Source organism: Heliangelus exortis, chromosome 9, assembly GCF_036169615.1.
Source record: "Heliangelus exortis chromosome 9, bHelExo1.hap1, whole genome shotgun sequence".
NCBI classification, from domain to species: Eukaryota; Metazoa; Chordata; class Aves; order Apodiformes; family Trochilidae; genus Heliangelus; species Heliangelus exortis.
The window spans coordinates 14,673,963-14,695,436 of NC_092430.1; the positions used below are offsets into that span (position 1 = coordinate 14,673,963).

The 21,474-nt window shown below is 46.9% G+C and overlaps 1 protein-coding gene and 1 non-coding gene across 5 annotated transcripts in view; both read left to right on the top strand.

The window, feature by feature from the left end:
* FGF12 (fibroblast growth factor 12) overlaps positions 1-21,474 on the top strand; it is a 230,517-nt gene that overhangs the window by 107,733 nt on the left and 101,310 nt on the right. The window contains exon 1 of one of the 4 annotated variants that reach the window (XM_071752290.1): positions 5,158-5,179. The exons of the other annotated variants lie outside the window; for them this stretch is intronic. The gene's annotated coding sequence lies outside the window, so the exon portion shown is untranslated. Of the gene's footprint in view, positions 1-5,157; positions 5,180-21,474 lie in introns of those variants that run through there. 4 annotated transcript variants of the gene reach the window in all.
* LOC139800180 (U2 spliceosomal RNA) lies at positions 7,755-7,951 on the top strand. Its single transcript, XR_011727621.1, has one exon. It is a non-coding gene; the product is annotated as a U2 spliceosomal RNA (small nuclear RNA).

Genomic DNA, 21,474 nt, shown 5'->3' on the forward strand with positions numbered 1-21,474 from the left:
TTCTCAGTGATGTGATTATTCTCAGAACCAAAAAATTTTGAGCAACCAGCTCTTTTCAGCCAAGTCTCTGATATGCCCAGCTTCTACCACTTGAAGGGAATGTCAGGTATTTTCACCTCTGACAGAAAAAGGTGGCTGAATTATTTTCTAAAAAATATTCTTAACTTTGTGGCTACTGTTTCTTCTGCAGTAGAATTCTATTTCTACTTACTTTTGAAACTGGCAAGAGACATCCAAGTTATGCTAGGTAGTTTTTCAAACTGTAACCTAGTTTAGATACATACCTTTCCATGATAACCCATGGCAAGCTTGAAAATCAGTGATACAGAATCACAGCTATTCCTGGAGTCATCTAGCCTTGAAGTATCACCCCATTTCTGGTTTTTGTTTGGTTGTGGGGTTTTTTTGTTTTTTTTGTCTGTACTGCAATATTCATAGAGTGAAGCAAAGTAAAGAACTGTAAAGAGCATTTTTATGTAATTTGTGGTACCGAATAAAGTGCTTTACATGCTTATCTGAAATAATCAAATCAGTTGTGCAAAATTCAGTGCTTTCTTTCTGCTTTTTCTGACACTGCACAAATATGCACATAGTGGGGGTAGGGAGCCAAAATAAGTATAATATGGGGAGCAGAGATGCAGATGGGGAATAGCTGATGTGAATCCCTGTGGAAAGGGATGAGCCCATCAAGCCGGCTGCGAAGAATGGCCCGTCAGGACTTGACTGAATTTGAATGTGTCCTGGTACGTTTCCATAACAAAGCAAAAAATCCTGCAGCGAAGCAGGACTGATCGAACCCTGCCGAGGGCTCACCCAGCCCGCACCGGAGCAGCCTCCACACCTCCCGGCTGCAGACTGGGTCTGATCAGGGTGGGAGCAGCTGCGGCTTTAAAATGCTCCTTGCCATATGCTACATTGCTGCTTGTGCTTGCCAGCCTGACCCGCGGCTTTGTGTGACACAAACAAAATTCTGACTCCCAAAGCTGCATGCTGGGCAGCATGCATTCTTCTCTGTCTGCTCTTCAAAATATACTCTGCACTTTTTGTCTCTATTTTCCATTTTTTCGTCACCTGCATATCACTGGTGTTTTCTAAAGACTGAGGAAAAAAAAACCAAACCCAAACAAAACAGAACCACAACAGAAAAATAAAAGCACCCGGTGCAAAACCAGCCACATGCTGGTTTTTGTCTGTGCTGTGGCTGCCAGCACCCCTCAAGCCTCCTGTGGGCATTAGAGCCAATGTCACCCACATCCTTACCCAGCCGTCAGACAGGTGCTGGCAAATGGAGCTGCTTTCTGCAGAAGCAGGGAACGGCTGGGGCTTTGCAGGGCACAAATGCTTTCCACAAACATATGCTTAAATAAGAGGCAAACTCTGCCTTCTCTGCAGCTCGGAAATCTTTGCTCCTTTCAGACAGGTATTTGCATGGCCGGGCACTTAGGCTTTTAAGGGGTGTGCAAGCGCTGGTGGTTGTGTTTGTGCAGCTGCGCTTCAGACCTCACACATCAGGTGCTGTTAGCATGCAGGGCCGCCAGCTTCATTAAGGGAATTGTGCCCGAGGCCTTTCTTGCCTTCTGTTTTAATGAAGAGCTAGAGCATCCCTCTGATGCCTCCCTGTGGCTGCTTGGCCGCAGGCCTTCAAGGAGCTAGGGTGGATTTGCCCTCTGCCCCTAGAGCTGATGGGGCTGGGGAGGGTGCTGCTGGTGTCACCTACAAAGCCAAACACTGGGAAGGGGAAGGTGAGCTCGTAAGAGCACATTTTTCTACTTAAACCAATTAGTTTGGCTTCTCCAGATGCAAAAAAAAAAAAAACAACAACTTGTCGTGCCTCTTTAAACACTCCCCCCTATGAAAAAGCTGTGCGGATTTGTTCTTGTGTCCTGGGGACAAGAACCCCTCCTCAAATTAAGTCTCTCCATCAGCGACCAAATCCCTGGTGGAGCTGGCAGCGCTGAGGCAGCCCTGGCAGGGATAAATGGGCCATGCACCCTGCGGCAGGCACCTCGGTGGCACGGCAGCAGGGACAGATTAACCCTGTTTTGCAGAACCGGTGCAGCTATCATAGCTGGCAGGCAGCCCAGAACCCCAGCTCCCTGGGCGGGGAGGGGGGTGGGAGGCACAGCCTGAAAATATGCATGTGCACTGGGGAGCTCCAAATAACTGTGCTTAGACAGAAGTCCTTTAATGTATTTGCCGAGCCCTGTCTGGTTTCTTTCTCTCCGCTGTTCTCTCTGAAGCCGTCACAGGAATGCTTTTTCCACAGGGAAATGTATTTTCTGTGCCTGGTTTGTGATGCATGTGACATCTTCAGTGGAAATGAATGCTTCTCCAGCAGCATTTGCAGGCTTCTGGGTCCCAAGAGGAGATAAGGAATTTTTCAACCTGCAGCCCCAGCATCTCTCACTAGGGTATTTTTAGGGGACACCTGCAGAAATGCACATCTGTGCCTCAACCATGGAGCCGTGTTCCTGTGCCCAGCAGGTTCCCAGCCTTTTCATTCATTAAAGATGATTCAGGACGATAACAATTAATTATTCACTAAGAGTAGTTTTGAGTTCTCACTGGCTGTAAGAATGTGCCTGAGGGACCATGAGGAGATGGGCTTCGCATTGAGATGTGGGCCTGGTCCATGCTGGCATAGTGGCTCAGAGCTGCCTCAGAGCCTGGGGGCTGGCAGCTCCTGCCAGGCCAGTGCCCCACTTCCCAAGGGGCAGGTGAAGGGCTGGAGCCCCCTTCCAGCCTGTCATGAGCTCACAGAGGCAATGACAGCAAGAAAGAACCCTTGGGGACCCCAGGAGCCCACTTGGGTTGCTGTGCTGTAAAAGCAGAGCTGTCCTGGACCCATGTTTTTCCATCTATGCAGATACACAGAACCAGGGATTTACTGCACACACTTTTTGCCTCCCATGAGACAGATACCACCAGCTCTGGTGCTGTAAGGTGGGAGGAGGAGAAGGAAGCCCCCAGCCAGTTTGTATTAAAGGATGTGATAACGATACCCCTGTGGTTGGTACCTGAAGGAGCAGGCTGGCCTGTGTCCTGTCCATGGCCCAGCTGCAGAGGATGATACCAGGCTATGCTGAGCTGTGTGCTGGGGCTGTCACTGCCACTGTGCCTGTGTGTGCCAGACTCGACAGCATGAGAAATGTGAGGGGGCTTGGCCTGCTCCTGGTGGCCCCTTGGGAAGTCTGGAGCAACTCTCCGGATCTGCGCTCCCTTTGCTCTAAAAGTGGCTGCATTGTGTGCCTGAGCCCTAGTCCTGCTCGAGCAAAAAGTGGCTGCACATATTTCTGTTCACGTTAGTGTAGCAGGCATTGGTTGGCAAGTCTTTGTAATTACTCAGCACTTATAGAACCCCTAGTTTCTTCCCCTAGCATGTAGCTAACAAGGTAGAGCACTAGCTGTGGTCTTCCAGAGTCATTTTATTCCAAAGAGAGTTAGTCTTATACCTGTGCTGTGCCCAGGACTGTGCTGCAGTTACAGGAGGCTGTTCTGGCTCTTCTTGTACCTTGTTCAAAACAAAATCCACTGGAAAAATTGTGAAGAGTGTTGGCCCACTGAGACTTCGCAGCATCCTGAGTATGCTTATTATTTTCTGTGATCAATGACACTGCAAAGGCTGTGTCCCACGGTAGGAGGAAATACCTAATTGTATAAACAGGGTATACTGGGAAGGAAAACAGTACCCAGGAGAGAAAGCAGTGGTGCGTTAGAAATAATGGGCTCTATCAGAATGGTTTTGTTGGGCAAGGTAACCTCCAACATTTATTTAAATAGGCCAGAGATCTGAGTAACTGCTATATTCTCATTTTCTAATATATTTGCTAGTCAGAGAGCAACTATTAGTAAAGCATCTGCTTTTTACAGCCTAAGTTAATTTAAACCCCAGCTCTGCAGTGCTTGTTCTGTAATACCCACCTAACACATTTCTCTGGAGATAGGGATATCTGTATTTTAGGACATCTGCATTCTGTGATTCTATGATGATTTGTGACTTTTTTCTGTTAATTTTCTGCAAATTTTAAAGATCTTATGCAGAACAAATATTGAATAGATGTTTCCTGAAAAAAAAAAGAAAAAAAAAAATCTTAAAATATTTGCCGCTGTGATCTGTTTTCAGTTCTTGCTGTGGAGTCTGGGTGTGGGACCAAAAGGACTGTGGAAATTTCCTTTTCCTAGGCAAGCAACTAGCCAGTACAGCACAAACCCATTTTATTCCATTAAAATAGAATATAGTGCTTGACATTAATGCTGCGGTGGAAAGCTGTGTGCAGCCTCTCTCCTACGTTAATTTCCTATTTTATAGGACAAATTACAAATGTTAGGCTTGCATGACTGGCAAAGCAAGAACTGCTCAAGGCAACATAAACAAATAGCTATGAATAAAAGACCAAGCAGGGACTTTCAAAACCTTCCGTTAGACAAATTTAAAAGGAATAAAGGTAGGGCCAAGCTAGTTAGCTAGTGTTTTGGTTTGTGTTCTGTGCATCTACATTACCCTGCAGGTTTTAACATCTGGAGCTGATGTGGTAGTACATCTCTGTGGGTGGTGCCCTTTGCTGCTTAGCATTATACCCAGGGGCCCTCACCATATTTTGCTAGACATATATTCAGACAGCTAAATGCAGCATCTAAGCTTCCTAGCTCTGGCCATTTGTATAGGATGACTAACATGGATGGTAAAGGGGCAAAAGCTGCCCCTGTTGTCAATTTTGTGTGTGAAACAGCCACAGGTCCAGACTTGGGCAGCTGCCTCCTGTTTCCTAGTCCTGGCTTGCAGCAACCAGGACCAAGCAGGAGGACAGAAGCTGTAAGAAACTGTTTCATACCTCTTCAGGGATAGAAAAGAGCATGGAAACCCAAATGATCTCTGCTTAGATTTAAAACAAGGTCAGGATGGTTAATGATGTCTGTATTAAGGCTCTGATTGGCATCTGACTTGGCTGCCCAGAGCTTGCTCAGAAATCCCTGTCTCCCTTTGCTGTACTGGCCCCTGACCTGTCTCTCTGGGATATTGCTTGCAGGATGTTGCTCTGTGCTGTTAAACCTGTGATTTGTTCCTCCCTGTTGCTGGTTGTGTTTTCATCTGGGAGTGAGGGTGACCTTGGTGCATATCCAGTTTTCTAGAGTCTGGAAAGCAGATCAAGATCTGTGGAGGTGAGCAGGCATTTCTAGGGTAAGTTATAGAGCTTTGCATTTATCATGAAGCCATTCTAGCTTAGAATTTGCACTCGGACTTACAGGGTGTAGAACAAAAGGGCTGCAAAAGGGAGAAGCAGTTTAACTCAGTGTTGGGAGAACAGTGTATCCAGGGTTTGGGGCAATGCCAAAAAGTTTGGAGGCAAAGAATGAGATTTGAAATATTTAGCTCAAAACTCCAACAAAGAAACTGTTTCTAACTTGTTCAAAATACTTCCAATGAAACACCCTGAATAAAAAGATAGGCAAGCACTTGCAGAGAAAAAACATTTTTCCTTGCTTTCAGTTCTTTTCAAGTTTTTTTGTGGGTTTTTTTTGTTTGGTTGGTTTTTTGGGTTTTTTTTTTTGTTTGGTTTGGTTTTGGTTTTTTAAGCTAGCCTGTTAAGGGGCACAAATCTACCAAATGTTCTGATCAAACCACAGGCCGATTTCTTTTTTTAAATGTGGAGATGATAAGACAGTTTGTTTTATTGACCTGTCACCTGCAGCATGGGGCACCTGTGCTTCTCTCAGAGCTGTCAAGAGCTGCTTTATTAGATGATGGAAAAATCCCTACTAGGAGTAGTGCAAAGCTGTAAAACTTCATCAGGAGCAAGTGGCGGCCCTGGGCAGGAAGAAGAGCTTGAGAAACTCTTGCCTTGAAAAAAATGGCCTGGGACAGATGGGTTCGCCTGGTCAAGGTCTAAGTGGAGGCTGCATATGTGTTGCTGGGCTGCAGGTGATGGGTTACTGGTGGGTTGCTGGGTTGCAGAGAAGTGGTTGCTGAGCTGCTGCTGATCCGTCCGATGGGTGAGCTGGGCGGGGGAGGGCGTGGTGTCTGTGTCCCTGTGGGCGCCAGGTGGCAGTGCTGTCGCAGAGAGACCCGCGGGGATGGCTGCAGGTTCTTGGGTTCCTCGGTCCCCCTGCATTTCTGCGGGGTGCGAGAGAATGTCTTGCTCAGGCAATGGCCTTGGCTTCCCCAGCAAAAGGTCGCAGCCCCCGCCTTTGAAGGTGTTGAACATCCCTCTCCTTTCACTGATTTCCAGGGCGTGGGAATTTTTCAAGTTTTTTCATCGTTTCACGGTTTTGTTCAAAAGAAAGCGGCAAGTTTGACCTGAGCTATTTGAAGGTGCTAATCTGCTTCACACAGCAAAGCGGGGCTGCAGGTCATGCCTACGGGAAGCGGGGTGACCCTGTGGGCCCGCAGTGGGCGCCTCATTTCCCTTGCTCCTCTTGAGCACATTTCCTGGCTGCCAGTAGCCCCATTTTTCTCCAGCTAACTCTACAACATGTCCTGGCCCCTGGTAAAATTTTCAGGGGCAGCTTTGCTGCCAGCATGAGACCCAGCTCCTTGCTGCAGAACAAATGAACAGCAGAGGGGTGCCAGGGACAGCGTCAGTGTGAGGATATTGCTCCAAAGGTAGTTGCTTTCAGGCTCCCAGCTTGGCTTGCAGGGGTGCTGGTGTATGGAAATCACAGTGTAAATGAATGACGTCTTCCCAAGCTGTTGTAAAATACCTTTTTCTGCATTTACCATTTAGGCGTTCGTGGGGGCTTTCCTTCTTTCTCCCTCTTCTGTTTTTTTCTTTCCCCTTTTACTATTTTCCCCTTTTCTCTTTATTATTTTATTCCCCTATCCTCCCGTTTGTTGTTTTCCTTTGACTCGGGGTGTGGGGAGGATGGGAGCGGGTCGCTCCTCCAGCCGGGATGCTCTTCGGGCCGCGGTGGCCACTGGGCGGCGCTGCCGCTCCGCAGCCGCCCACCTTCCTCTGCTTCCCTATGTCGTCCTCCCTCGCCTGGCCTGTGTGTTCGGTGGCTTTTTTACATAGTGTTTATACATGCTGTTTGATAACTGGAGCATTTTTTGGAAGCGCTTGCAGGCGTTAAGAATGGTGAAACTAAAGAAAGGACGGGGGAGGGATATTTCAAAAAGGGCATAGTTTAAGGTAAAAATCAGTCGTGCTCTCCTTCCTATATGCATTCAAAGCGTTCATGCACAAAGCTGGACTGATGTAAATAGACAGTGATTTTTATTTTAATTTTCTTAAATCTGTGTGGGTTTGACCATGAACGCTCAATATCTCTTGCAGCACTTCCAGTGCACAGGGCTGGTCTGATGACAAGTCAAAGAGTTGTTGTCATGTCTCTTGATGTGGAGGTATGTGGTACATGGTCAGCCCCAGGGGAACAGTGTTGGATGTTCGTGAAAAGAAATTCAGACTTGTATTTTTCCTCATTTCTTCCTGTGTTTTTGGACACTTTTGGCAGGAGTGCTGTTGTGGTCAGTTCACCTTGCTTTCTCCTCTGTGCGTGTCAGTCCATGGATCCTCTTCCCCTGGAACTGCCCACCTTCATTCTAAAAATAGTAACTGAGCCCCTTCCAATCTCAGTTAAATAACAACTTCAGGCTATTCTTTATGGAAAAAGAAAACACTAGGCTTTCTCTAACCTCTATATTTGCAAAAGTCTGTAGACTTGCAGGCTGTAAATACACTGGAAGAATCAGTGAGAGGGTGAAGTGTGGCTGGTGGGGCTGGGGCTGCTCTGCAGCAGCAGCACCAAGTCCTCTCCTTATCACTTCTTGGCCTTTTGACAAAGATCAAGTGTAGTATCTGTTCTTATCAGTCTAATATCTGATACGTCCTGGATGAGAGGACTTTATATTAAATGGATTTTTGGGTCTGTGAGTTGGACCCGAAGCTTGCTCCAGTTTTTGTTTGTTTGGTTTGGTTTGGTTTGGTTTTTTGCTGGTGGTCTGAGGCGACAACAATAAGCTGATAAGGGGGCAGCACCCAGCACTGCTGAGAGGGAATGAAAGGGCTGCGAGGCATGGCACACCCTTGTGCTGGTGGTCTGAGGCGAGGCCGATCAGCAGATAAGGGGGAGGCACCCAGCACTGAGGAGAGGGAGGGAAAAGGCTGCGAGGAGCGCAAGTGACCCAGAGCGCGGTGAACAGGAGCAGATAAAGAGGAACCTGGTACGGCAGTTAGCGAGGGAGTTCATGCAGGCAGGGCAAGCAGGAGGGGCACAGCCATGTCCCAGCTCTCTTGAAGGAGGAATGGTCTCCAAAAAAGCAAAACCTGGTGCTGTTAAGACGCCTGGTGTGTCCACACAGACGGAACCCCTGAAGAGGGACAGTAAGAGGGACTTAACTGTTCAGGCCTCTGGCTGTGTAGAGTGTCTGAGCCTCGTGTTAGCACCAGAGGACAGTGTGAGTGGGGTCTGTGTGCGATGCGAGCAGGTGAATGACTTGCTATGCCTGGTGGCAAAGCTCAAGGAGGAGGTGGAGAGGCTAAGAAGTACTAGGGACAGTGAAAGGGAAATTGACTGGTGAAGTCACACGCTTTCTAACACAAAAGAAGTCCAGAAGGAGACAGTGAAGCCCTGCCCCTCCTTCCATCAGGCAGTTGGAGCAAACCAGGTGGATGGGAGGGAAATGGAAACAGGTCCCTTGAAGAGGCAGAAGAATCCCCTCCCAACCCCCCCCCATCTCCCCAGGTGCCCTTAGAGAACAGATATGAGGCCCTGGACTCAGAGAATCAGGCAGAGGACAGACAAGAGGAAGATCTGTCTGGAAGGTCTCCCATTCGCCCCCTGTCTACCAGGTGGGTTACAACTACAGCTACAAAAAAAAAAAGAAGGGTGGTTGTAGTTGGTGACTCCCTTCTGAGGGGAACTGAGGGCCCTGTATGTCGACCGGACCCATCCCACAGGGAGGTCTGCTGCCTTCCTGGGGCCCGGGTGAGGAATATTAGTAAGAGACTCCCCCAGCTAATTCGGCCCTCTGATTATTATCCACTGTTGGTAGTCCAGGCTGGCAGTGATGGCATTAATGGAAGAAGTACTAAGACAATTAAAAAGGATTTCAAGGCACTGGGTCGTTTAGTTGATGGGTCAGGAGCACAGGTGGTGTTCGCCTCAATTCCTGCAGTAGCAGAGATGAATGAGGAGAGGAGTAGGAAAACCTATCATATCAATAGGTGGCTAAAGGATTGGTGCCACCGGCGGAACTTTGGGTTTTTTGACCACGGGCCAAATTTTATCAAACCTAGTCTCTTCAAACCAGATCATCTATCTAGCAAGGGCAAAAGGACTCTAGCCTATAAGTTGGCGGGGCTGATAAGGAGTGCTTTAAACTAGGCTTGAAGGGGGATGGGGTCGAAACCGGGCTCTCCAGAAAGGAGCCCAGGGGTGGACAGCCCAAGTTAAGAGCCAAATCAGCAGCCCAGCTGAAGTGCATGTACACCAATGCATGCAGCATGGGCAACAAACAGGAGGAGCTGGAAGCCATCGTGCAGCAGGAAAGCTATGATGTAGTCGCTATCACGGAAACGTGGTGGGATGACTCCCATGACTGGAGTGCTGCCATGGGTGGCTACAGGCTCTTCAGAAGGGACAGGCAGGGTAGGAGAGCTGGAGGAGTAGCTCTATATGTTAGAGTGTCTCTTGACACTGTAGAAGTTGAAGTCAGTAACGATAAGGTTGAGTGCCTATGGATCAGAATCAGGGGGAAGGCCAACAAGGCTGATATCCTGGTGGGAGTCTGTTACAGACCACCCAATCAGGATGATGAGGGTGATGAATTATTCTACAAGCAGCTGGTGGATGTTTCAAAATTGTCAGCCCTTGTTCTCGTGGGTGATTTTAAACTGCCGGACATCTGCTGGGAACTCCACACAGCAGAGAGGAGGCAGTCTAGGAAATTCATAGAGTGTATAGAGGATAATTTCCTGCTCCAGCTGGTAAATGAGCCTACCAGGGATAGAGCCCCGCTAGACCTCCTGTTCACAAACAGAGAGGGGCTGGTGGGAGATGCGGTGGTTAGTGGACATCTGGGACACAATGATCACGAAATAATAGAGTTTTCAATACTCAGGGATACAAGGAGGGCCGTCAATAAAACCTCTACGTTGGACTTCTGGAGGGCAGATTTTGGCCTATTCAGAAGACTGATTCAGAGTGTACCCTGGGAAACAGCCCTTGAAAACAAAGGGGTCCAGGAGGGATGGACGTACTTCAAGAAGCAAGTTTTGAAAGCACAGGAGTAGGCAGTCCCAGTGTGCTGAAAGGCGAGCCAGTGGGGAAGACGACCGGTCTGGCTGAACAGGGAGACTTTGAAAGAAATTAGGGTACAGAAGAGAGCCTACTGATTATGGAAAAAAGGGCTAACTACTCAAGAAGAATTTAGGAATATAGTTAGGTTGTGTAGAAAGAAAATTAGAGAGATAAAGGCCCAACTTGAACTGAATCTCGCCACCTCTGTGAAGGATAACAAAAAGTCCTTCTACAGATACGTCAGTAGCAAAAGGAGGGGCAGGGAAAGCCTCCATTCTCTACTGGACATGGGCAGGAATATAGTTATCAAAGATGAAGAAAAGCCTGAGGTATTTAACACCTTCTTTGCCTCAGTTTTCAACAGTAAGACAGGTTGTCCTGAGGACAGCTGGCTTCTGGAGTTTGTAGAAAGAAACAAGAATCTGAACAGCTGCCCTGTAATCCAGAAGGAAAGAGTCAGTGACCTACTGAGCTGCTTGGATTCCCACAAGTCTATGGGACCAGATGGGATCCACCCAAGGGTGATGAGGGAGCTGGCAGAAGAGCTCACCAAGCCTCTCTCTATCATCTACCAACAGTCCTGGCTCACCGGGGACACCCCAGATGATTGGAAGTTGGTGAATATTACGCCAATCCACAAAAAGGGCCAGAAGGAGGACCCAGGAAACTACAGGCCTGTCAGCCTGACCTAGTGCCTGGAAAGGTTATGGAGCAGCTCATCCTGGGGGCAATCACACAGCACCTACAGGATGGACAAGGCATTAGACCCAGCCAGCACAGGTTTAGGAAGGGCAGGTCCTGTCTGACATCCCTGATCTCCTTTTATGATCAGGTGACCTGCCTGGTGGATGAGGGGAAGGCTGTGGATGTGGTCTACCTGGACTTCAGCAAGGCTTTTGACACCGTCTCCCACAGCATTCTCCTGAAAAAGCTGTCAGCCCACAGCTTGGACAAGGGCATTCTGTGCTGGGTTAGGAACTGGCTGGAGGGCCAGGCCCAGAGAGTGGTGCTGAACGGTGCTGCATCCAGTTGGCAGCCGGTCACTAGTGGTGTCCCCCAGGGATCAGTGTTGGGCCCAGTTCTGTTTAATATCTTTATAGATGATTTAGATGAGGGGATTGAGTCCATCATCAGCAAATTTGCAGATGACACTAAGCTGGGGGGGAGTGTCGATCAGCTGGAAGACAGGAGGGCTCTGCAGAGGGACCTGGACAGACTGGAGAGTTGGGCTGATTCCAACGGGATGAGGTTCAACACGGCCAAGTACCGGGTCCTGCACTTTGGCCACAACAACCCCATGCAGCGCTACAGGCTGGGGACAGAGTGGCTGGAGAGCAGCCAGGCAGAAAGGGACCTGGGAGTCTGGATTGACAGGAAGCTGAACATGAGCCAGCAGTGTGCTCAGGTGGCCAAGAAGGCCAATGGCATCCTGGCCTGTATCAGGAACAGCGTAGCCAGCAGGTCCAGGGAAAGGATTCTTCCCCTGTACTCAGTGCTGGTGAGGCCACACCTTGAGTCCTGTGTCCTGTTCTGGGCTCCTCAGTTCAGGAAGGAGATTGAGGTGCTGGAGCAGGTCCAAAGGAGGGCAACTGGGCTGGTGAAGGGACTCCAGCACAAGTCCCATGAGGTGAGGCTGAGGGAGCTGGGACTGTTCAGCCTGGAGAAGAGGAGGCTCAGGGGAGATCTCATCACTCTCTCCAACTACCTGGAAGGAGGTTGTAGCCAGGTGGGGATCGGTCTCTTTTCCCAGGCAACTATCAGCAAGACAAGAGGGCATGGTCTCAAGTTGTGCTAGGGGAGGTTTAGGTTGGATATTAGAAAGAATTTCTTTACGGAGAGGGTGATCAGACATTGGAATGGGCTGTCCAGGGAAGTGGTGGATTCTCTGTCCCTGGAGATATTTAAAAAGAGACTGGATGTGGCATTCAGTGCCATGGTCTGGTAACCACGGCGGTAGTGGATCAAGGCTTGGACTTGATGATCTCAGAGGTCTCTTCCAACCCAGCCAATTCTATGATTCTATGGCCTTATGGTACAACATTGTCACAGCTCATGTTGGAGAGGAGCTGAGCTGGATGCCAGGGGGACTCTGTGAGAGGTGTCAGCTGAAGAGCACGTCAGACCTTTCAGAAACAGGGGGCCCATCCCAACAGCTCTATCAGTGCGAGCATAGAGGGAGTGGGGGCTCTTCTATCAACACCCTTTGCCTGTACTGTTTGAAAAATTCCACCCTGAAATCCTTCTGACCCACCTGCAAAGTGTCTTTGCAAGCGTTCCTGTGGAAAAGGCTCGTGAAAGCATAATCATCACCCTCGTTTTATGGGCAGCAGGAATCTGAAGTGTGGGGAGGGAGGTACGTGGTGAGGAGGTGGTCACTCTGTGGGCTGGTGGGAGTTGAAGTGAAGCCTGTCAATGCAGTGCTTTGCTTTTGGCAGTGAGGAAGATATGCAATATTTGGGTCTCAAATGTTTCAGTGCTGTGCTTGTGAATCAGGCAGAAAGACTGCTTTAAAAACAGGCAGTCTAGTTTTAAAGCTGGCATAATCATAATTTCTGTGCCACTAGGAGCAAAGGGGGAGGAGTAGATAAAAATCAGAAAATTAGAATTTATTACAATAAAAGCCAAAGTGCTAGAAGCCAAAAATGTCATTGTAATGCAAACTCTATTTTGATAGTGTCCTATTACATCCTATAAGAGGTTGAACATGCGTAAGGATATCTTGGTTGGTAATTATCTGATTATGATATGTAGCTAATGTATATTTGTTGTTCTGCTTTACATTATGCAGCAGCAATTCACTTTTAAACATTAACTGGAAATGCAGCAGTTCAGTACAGAAATTGCAGGTATAAATGTAAGTTTTAAATAGGCTAAGTAGTAGCTAAGTTGGGAGACCAGAAATCCTGATCAGGGCAGATCAACTGGAATGAAGAGCTGAGGGGATGTCTCTTCCCAACACAGCCTGCCAACAGAATCTAGTTCCCACCCTGCCAGATGATACTGAGTATCCCCTAAGTGTTGGGCAAGTACCAGCTGGCCAGGGGACCCCACACGTGAGCTAACAGCTTCCCTATCCTGGAATGAGTTTGTACAAAGCAGTGCTTCTGCAGACTGCACCAATCAATAGCAAAGATCTGCAGGAATAGCTTTCTAATTGTATAAGCTTTGGAACTGATGTCTGAGTGATAGTAACAACATAAACACTGGACTGAATGCCATCCTGTCATTGCATCCCTAATAACACTTACAGAAGTCCATTTGCATTTTATGGGATCTTATTTTCTCCCATTTTATTTAACAACATTGTTAAATGAGAACACTTGATAATTGCTGTTGCTTACTTTAATTCACCAATTAAATGAGCAAGGCCATTAGGATAGATGTATTTTAAGATAGAGCAATTAGCAAAGGTTAAAGGGACAGTGATCATTAAAAAAATGTCTGAGTGTGCATTAGATGTCTCCCCATCCTTTTAAAGACCAAAAGTATTGGTGCTACAGATGAGAGCACAGTCTCCTGGCTCTTGTCATTATGGGCTGTGTCACACCATATATTCATGGAGCCCACTGGTCCTATTGGAAGTGTCTTACTTCTCTGATCACTAGAAACCATGTCTAATTTTTAGTCTAAATTTATTCTTGGCCAGTTTCTACCCATTTGTTCTTGTGCCAGTGTTGCCCTTCAGCTTATCTGTCCTCTGGCTGCTGTAGTTTATGCCTTGTTTACATTTCTTTCTGCTGGGGCAATGAAGATCTATGAAACATGTCCATTCTGCTTTAGTTTGCAGCCAGTTTCACTTTCTTAATTGCCCTAGTGCCAGGGTTTCAAGCAACACAAGAGAACATCTTTTGTTTTAAAAAGAAAAGCTTTTGTTCAAGCTGTACAATATTGTGGGCATATTTTCTGTTCGATTGAAGGTTTAGAAATGCTCCATTTTTTTTTATTTTCACAAAATTGAGAAGCCGGGCCAAATTCAAGCTGATAACATCCATGTGAAATGGCTAAATAAATAACAGCAGGAAAGAAGGCTTTTCAAACCCTACATTTTGCCAGGAGTCAAGGAAGAGAAGTGAAAGGATTGCATTAGTTGCTGGAGCCATCCAAGTGCAAATAATAAGGCTGGGAGTAGCATGTAGGCTTTTCTAGAATTAATGCCTGGTGCCTGCCTCCATATGTCAAGTTTTTGTTTGTTTTTTTTTTTTTGAAGGGGAACTTTTCAGAAGTCAGTCTGGTATGTTTAATGGGGGTGAGAGCTGGTGTGTGCTGTGCAGGGGTCTCTTGCACACCCCCCGTGCAGCACAGAGCACCAGTAATTCAAGGGGCTGAGTCTGGAGCTTGTGGGGAGATCCCTGGAACAGCAGAGAGATCTGAAAGTTTAGCTCATTTGTGTTCATTTTGATCATCCCAGCCTATGGGGTTTTTTTTTTGTCTCATGACAGTTAAAACTTGCTGATGAATAAGCAAGACCCTGAAAGTTGTTGAAGGTAATGAAGTGTCTATGAAGTATGCACCTTTCAATCACATGTTGTGTTGCATATGCGCCTTTTACTGCTACTGTCTTCAAACTTCTTTACCCGCATCTTTAATGAGGCAGACACTGCCCTGGTAGCTGCAGATCTTCACACTTAATTTTCTTAGTGCCCAAGTTTGTCATGAAGAACTTGCTCTAAGTAACTTCATTGTTAATCAGACTTTTCATGTGAGGGCACCTTTTTGCACCCCATATTCTAAAGGATTTGAGGAGGGCTGGAGTGGGTATTAGAGGCACTTTAATAGTGACTGCCAGAGTGGACTGAATAAATAAAATAATAGATTTGGCTCTTAACACGGAGAAGGGAGCATGTATTGTCAGCTTTCTTTAAGAAACAGAAAGATCCTAAAAGCCAAGTAAATGGGAGACAAAGCTTGCATGGGGCTTATGAAAACAAGTCAGGGAAGAGAAGGCGAGCATCCTGGGAGCCAGGTCACAGCTAAGCTGCCCACACCACTGACAGGACACATAAGACCACCCTCCTCAAGGGTGGACCTGACCAGCACATTTTGCCTCAGTTCCTCTGAATGAGGAGGCCTTTTAGGAATTTGGTTCCTCCGGAGCTGTTGAAGGTAGGGGAATCAACAGGATGCCCCCCTGCTAAGGATCAGGGACGTTGAGAGCTAGGTGGCTTCATAGAAGTGACTTTGTGCCTCTTGTTCACTGGTGCAGAGAAACCGAGACTGTGACACAATCAGGATTTCAGCCCTTCTATTGCCCTGGCCCTCTTTTGACTCTGCAGGATGCTCTTTGGGCAGTAAATCTCAGCATGCCTCTGCCACTGATGGAGAGCTGGTCATCTCTGTGTGGAGTGCTTATGATTTCTGTTGCCATATTGCCACCTGTACCCAGTTCAAAGCCATGTTCTCCTTAATTAATGACAAGAATGTCTCTTCAGAAGCCTCCCAATAATTACTCAAGTGCCCACTTAAGTGGCTTTTAATTTAGGTTCCCCACCCCCACACATACATTTTCCAATTTCTGAGCGCAGCTTGTCTTACCTATGAGCTTCTGCCAAAAGAAAATGCAAATAACTTGTCTCCTGGTTTATACTGCCTTGGATGAACTGCGGTGAGCCCTATAGCATCTCAGAAGATGGTGTTTTCAACAGGCTACAGCAGGAGCATTCAATCATAATGAAAGATGAAAGCTCCTATTGTGAGTTTCCCTGCATCCGACAGCACTTGGCAATGCTGCAGCACTTTTTGTTGGAGTGCTGCTGGCTGCCTTGCCAGCTTGTCTTGTTATCAGAGGCTGCCCCTTGCCCCTGTGCTGGGGTAGGGGTGTTGCACAGCAGACAGCTACCCCAGGTGTGCCCATGGGCTCCTGTAAATGCCGTGGTGCAGGTGGCACGGCCGTCGTGCTGGGTGCCACGGAAAGGGCAGCTGGCGCTATCCCTGAGGTAGTGGGGAGGAAGCATTCCCAGCTTTGCAGCCTTCTTGGTGGGAGGAGAAAGGGAAACTTGGGGGATACTGTCCTCCTGAAGAACTTGATTGCATTTAAAAGGGAATACTTTAGGATATGACTTGATAGGTAGGAGGAAAGCAGAGTCCACGCTTGTTTCCTCATGTCTGATAGAAAGCTTTGCTCTCTCCATTTGTTGCTGCTGTTTTACAAGGGAAGGGTAGTCTCTGGACACTGAATTCAATCAATTACTTGTCTGTAGCAGGCTCCATCAGTCCTTAAATGAATAATGTTTCTTTTTTGTGTTCCATTGTGGAATAAGACCAAAGAGATACTAACTCCCTGAAGTGGGAAAAGAAGCATGCACATGAAAGGAGAGGATAGCGAAGAAGGAAGCATGGCCAGAGAGAAGGGAAGAAAAGCCCACTGTACGGGAATTACTAGTCCAAGATGAGCTGTAGAGGGGTTATGAATAGAGGAAGAAAGGAAACAGGGTTCCCTATGTCGAAAAAGCTTTTCTTGGAAAGCCCCAGAAGAGTCCTACAAAGAGGTCAGAGCAGCTATTGCAGCTTCTGCTTCAATCACTTCTGGAGTTCAGCAGTCTGAAGGCAAAATAAGCCAAAACTGTAATTTGTGTCAGGGAGTCATGTATGAATGATGAGGTTGGAAGGCTGTGATGGATGCCTATATAATGATCAGCCAAACAATCAGTAGCTGTGCTTTTTTCCTTCAAAAAATGCCATTTTATCAAAACTGTGGGAGAGAGAAAGGAAATAGTAATGTCAGAAGAGCCCTTTGTACAGGGATTTAAAGACCCAGTTTGGAGTCTTGGTCTTGAAAGTGCCAAGACCACAAGTTCTACAACAGCAATGTGCTTTCTTGCTCTTCTGGCATTTCACAGTGAGCTGGAAAAGGTCTCCTTTCCATTCCTCATGGAGAAGTTTGAATCCACTTTCTGCAAAGTGGATTTCTGTCCAGATGTGTTCTAATGCTGACACCAGGCAAGTGTCAGAAGGCATTATTTGTGGTTGCTCAGGCTGTTTTTCTGCTTCACTCAAGTGAGGACTGCAGAGAGCCAGCTCAGTAGGTTCTCTTTGACAGCCATATCAATAGGGCAGGAAACTTCTAGATAAGTGTGATTTGGACTAGATGTTAGGAAGAACCTTCTCAGCTGAGGTTGATGCAGAGCCACATTTCCAGGGGAGCTGTGGAATTTCTGCTGCTGCAGGTCCCTATGCAGGGTTGGAACCAACCTTGTCAGTGATGATGAAGGTGCTGCTGGCACTATACAAGGGTGACCTCTCTAGGTTCCTTTGTACTTGTGTGCTGTGATACCAGCTCATCTATTTTTGAAAGATATTTGCTCTTAGGGTGCAATGATAGAAAATCCATCATATCTCTTGCCATATTATTCTCTTGATAAACTACCTTTGCTATTAAAAATAAACATGACCTTTGCCTTGGCTCATAGACTCCAGATCTCATTCTGACTTTGCTGGATTGAAAGATCTCCTTTCAAAAATGTTCTTATTGAGAAGTGAGAGATTTATCAGTCAGGGCCAAGTCTTCTCTGTCATTCTCTTGGATACTGAGGATATAGCAACCATTTTTCTTGCGTCAGATTTTCATCAACAGCAAAGTATCTGTGGCCACAGTATTAACAGGAGGCTGAGTACCAAGCGCATTTTCAAAGGGTGATTCTATGTGAATCCCCTGTAGATGTGCTTTTTACTGCAACAAAGAGAACTGGAATGCTGGAGTCTTTCACTATACCCATATTCTCTGTAGATCTCAGACCTGCAGTTCTGTGGAGAAAGCTCCTGTTTAATGGTGTCTCTTTCATGGTTCCCTATTCCCAAAGTCACTGTTTACTAGACGAAAAAAGTCCCCAGACTTGAAGTAATACAGGCTGCAAAATTTATTCCCAGAGGTTTGCTCTACCTGTGTTAAAATGAAACTTGTTTCTGTGAACTCTGCTTCCATGTCAATTCAGTTTATTCTCTTCACCCGACCCACTGCAATCATTATTACTGCATTAATCTTTGTATCATTGGCAAACATAAATTTGCTTCCAGGCCACTGATATCTTTATTGGTGTCTGGACTGCAATAGCTGTGAGAGTCCAGGGAGAAAAGACGTGGGATTTTATTTTACTAGGGAGATAGAAAAGTTGATTTATTGCTTGGAAGGGAAGTTACAATGCAAATAGCACAAGGTGTGTTTGGAGGCTGGAAATATGTGGGGAAAGTGATGTATTTAAGCAGATCCTTTTTACCCAGCACTTTTGGTCAGCGGGGGATGAGGGAGTCTTCAAACCTTATCCTGGCTGTATGACAATTGTATCTTGTATTTACATTTAGTGTTAAGTATGCCCTTGCAGTACACAGGAGAAATAAGCAGGTTTGGTTAAATAAGATGCAATCTGGGTGCATGTAACTTGAGAGGCATCCTGAGGGCAGGATTAATGTCCCAGCATTTCTGTTCTGCAGAGCTTGATGGCAGTGAGAGTACCAGCTTTTTGCCAGGCACTGCATTTTTTGTGAGCTCTCCAAACTGCAAGGAGTCTTTGCTGGGTGAGGGGGCGATGGGATGTGCCTGTGAAACATTGATCTGACCCAGCAGGGTCTGAGATACCCCCTGGCTCAGGAGGTGAGTTCTAGGCTTCCTGGTATGGATTTGGAGGCTACATTGAAGGGACAAGTGGAGTTCAGTGTCAAGGAACTTCCCAAGGTCTTTTTAGGTCTGTTAGAATCCATTTATGGGTCTGGCAGATAGATTTATGGGTCTGGAAGGAGTTTAGTTGTCCTTGACAGCTTCTCTCTCTTCCTCTCCTCTTGACTTATGCCAGTGCAATAGGGATGCTGATGTCTCCAGTCTCCAAGCCTTGAGTGACTGGTGAGCAGACGGTCCCACAGCCCTGCTGGAGGAATGCAATAGAGGGTTTGTTCTTCCTCCCTTCTTTTTATTATTCTCAATCACATAATTGGGCTGTTTTGCCTCAGCTAAGATATGATCAAGAAGAATCTGTCTGACTTTCAGCAAAGCCAGCTCAATGGAAACTTTAAATTGAAAGGCTTTTCCCAACACACTTAAAAATGGTTTTGGTTGGAATCAGTGCCTGGCTGCACAGTGTGAGGAGGTTTCACAGTGTGAACAGCTCTCATTCCTCCCAGAAAGTGGGGAAAAGCCTGAACAACTCCTTAGACCTCCTGAGCCTGGGCCTAAGAATGCACCGTGGAGTCACACTCCCCTCTCCAGCCAGACCTCATCCCACTCCAGGCAGGTGAGCTGTAAAGCAGACACAGCTAGGTTCAGTGTCCATGAAAAGTGGGCACCTCTCACATAATTGGAAGTGTGGGCCAAAATGGGCTACAGGCTGTTGTCACATAGGATTCAAAGACAGTGATGGAGATCACTGATGTCTCTAAGGGTAAGAGAAGGTTGTAGGAGTTGCCTTGTTCATAAAAGTGCTACTACCCTAAGGTTTCTGCTTCAGACAGAGAAGGGAATGATGTGTATGTATTCAGTCTCAGGCTTACATCTGGGGTTGTTCTGAGGTGGCTATTTCAGTCTCAAGCTCTTCATTAAGCACACAAGGGATGTGGTCTTTGCCTCTTCCCTGCATGCCGTGAATGCAGATGTAAGACCTGGGATGAAATCTCAAGTCCACATTCTCCTTCCCCTTCCAGTTCCTTGCAGTTCTTATGGCTTAGGGCTATTGGATGGATGGCTATGAAAAAGTCCCTAAGGGGTTGGATGGGTAGAGTTGCTGGATGTTGGGAGGAGACCAGTGAGGAAGAAGAGGCAGAGGAAGGAAGGAAGAGGGCCAGATATCCTGTCTTCCAGATTAAGCAGCTGTAGTTTAAAGCAGGTGCTTCTAAGCCTGGAGCAGCTGGTTGCCTGTGTGTCCCTTGCTCAGGAAGATGAAGCTTTTAGCTCTGGCCTGCACAAGATCATCCACAAGTAGAGCACCTCTCCTGTCATTGCTCCTTGACTGGACACCCTGCAGTGGGGCCTCCTCCCTGTGTTCCTTAATGACTGCAGTAGCTGTGGGGGCTGTCATTGGGCAGGTGTTTGCAGGCCCTTTCCCTTGAACTTCTGTGATAAATGAATCCACAACTGAAGTAGATCACTGTAAGGACAATGCATTTTCATGCCCTGATCTCACTGGGGAAGGTAATGGCAGGGAATGGCTGATGGGCAGGACTGTTAGGGTAGGGTGGTAACAGCAGCTTTGAGATGAGCCCATCTTGAACAAGCTTCAGGTCTGCTCTGGCACATGTCAGAGGCACTGCCCTGTCTGCAGGGAGGTCTCTCTTCAGGTGTGGGAACAGCTTTAGGTTTCCCTTGCTTACAGTCCTTTTCAGGCTTCACTTTGGAGAGACAACCTTTACAGCAAGGCATAAAGCAGCAGAATCCTAGGTGATGTCCCTTCCTGCCACTTTCAGCAGATGCCTCCAGAACCCAGCAGACAAAGTCTGTTTAGCCATACAGGAAGCTTCTTGAAGAGAAAGGCATCATGGCAGTTCCATTCTGCCACAGCTGCCCTCAATGAAGCGAAGCTTTTTTGTGTTCCCCTGCCTCTGCCTGGTATAGTCAACAAGACACTGAGGAGAAAAAACCCAAACCTGCTAAGTAGAAATCCTCTATTAGAAAGTAAAAAATACCTATGAACATGTAAAATCCAAGTAGAAATATTTTGGGGAGGGCTTCAGTTGGTTTTGTTGTGCTGGGGCTGCTTGTGGCCCCTTTTTGCAGCCGTGATTTCATTCTTCAATGCACATAACTGCTGACCTGCCCCTTGCTCTGAGACACAGTCAAGCCCAGCTTCTCCCCTGGCTAGACAGCCCCCAGCTGTCTCCCCTGGTAGAGACACCAGGCAGGCTAATGAATATTCCTCATGATGAGTTGCAAATTTTGTTTAAATTGAATCTTTGAAGCCAAAAAAAGGGAATACATTATCTTAATACAACAATCAGATGATGCAGGCTGTTCTGTGCTTATTTAAAGGCCTTGTCAGCTCAGAGCTCAGCTGTGTGAGAAAAACCCAGAAAGGCAGACAGTTTTCCTACTCCACTGCTGGTTTAGAGCTAGATCTCACTCCCTGAGCAGCATAATTTTAAGTGGCCATGTGAATTCTTATTAGGCATGCAAACATAGTTATAAAACCATGCATTGTAAACAGAATTACCCTGCACATAAAATGAGCAAAGTACTGTAAGGTCTTCTCTTTTCTTTATCAGGGTACCCAGGCATGGTTTTGGTTTTTTTATTTTTCAAAGTCCACCCACGCAGGGTGACTG